The following is an 893-nucleotide window of genomic DNA, read 5'->3' as shown; positions in this document are numbered from 1 at the left end:
CTCCCTCCCTCCCTGTCTCCCTCTCACTCTCTCTCTCTCCCTCCCTACCTCTCTCTCTCTCTGTCTCCCTCTCTCTCTCTCTCTCTCTCTCCTGTCTCCCTCTCTCTCTCCCTACCTGTCTCCCTCCCTCCCTGTCTCCCTCTCTCTCTCTCTCTCTCCCTACCTGTCTCACTCTCTCTGTCTCCCTCTCCCTCTCTCTCTCTCTCTGTCAGACGCAGCATATTGCGAACCAACGCCGGTATAGTTTATATTTCAGTTAGAGTTGAGAGTTTTCTGACCTCGTTTCTAAGCCAGAGAACGTAACGCTGTTCAGTTTATCTAACTATTAGAACCTGGATACCATCCCAGAATCACAATAATGGAGGTCAATGAGAATAATGATCATTAGGTTTTGCCAGTAAACTCTTATTATATTATTATTATTATTATTTTGTCTGGTGTTGTGAAGGAAACTTGACAGTTGAAGGTGTTTTCAGTGTTGATCTGTTTCCCTGGTTTTTAAAATCAACACATTAAACAGAAAGAGGTTGTGCTAACACATTGGCTGCGTGGCGTGTACGTTTATATTTGGGTTCCCATGGTTACAGGTTAGAGCTTACACACTGGGTGATACGCACGTCTCAGGTGTGGCTCGCGTGCGCGCTAGAAACAGAACCAACGCCTATTTTTCACGCGACACGCCAGCGTTTTGGAAGAGTTTTCAGGCAAAATAGAATATGAAAAATTGTTTATATGTCATTTAGACACAAATACATATTAATAAATGACATGTTGATGTTTGAAAGTCTCGAGGTTTTGACATAAATGCAGATATATAAATGGAATATAAAAAAAAAAAATTTGATTTTCTAATATGTCACCTGTCAGTACAGAAGGAAATATCCTGGAGCCTA

Source organism: Perca flavescens, chromosome 3, assembly GCF_004354835.1.
Source record: "Perca flavescens isolate YP-PL-M2 chromosome 3, PFLA_1.0, whole genome shotgun sequence".
Classification (NCBI taxonomy): Eukaryota; Metazoa; Chordata; class Actinopteri; order Perciformes; family Percidae; genus Perca; species Perca flavescens.
The sequence above is the reverse complement of the archived record's forward strand: the minus strand, read 5'-3'. Positions refer to the sequence as shown.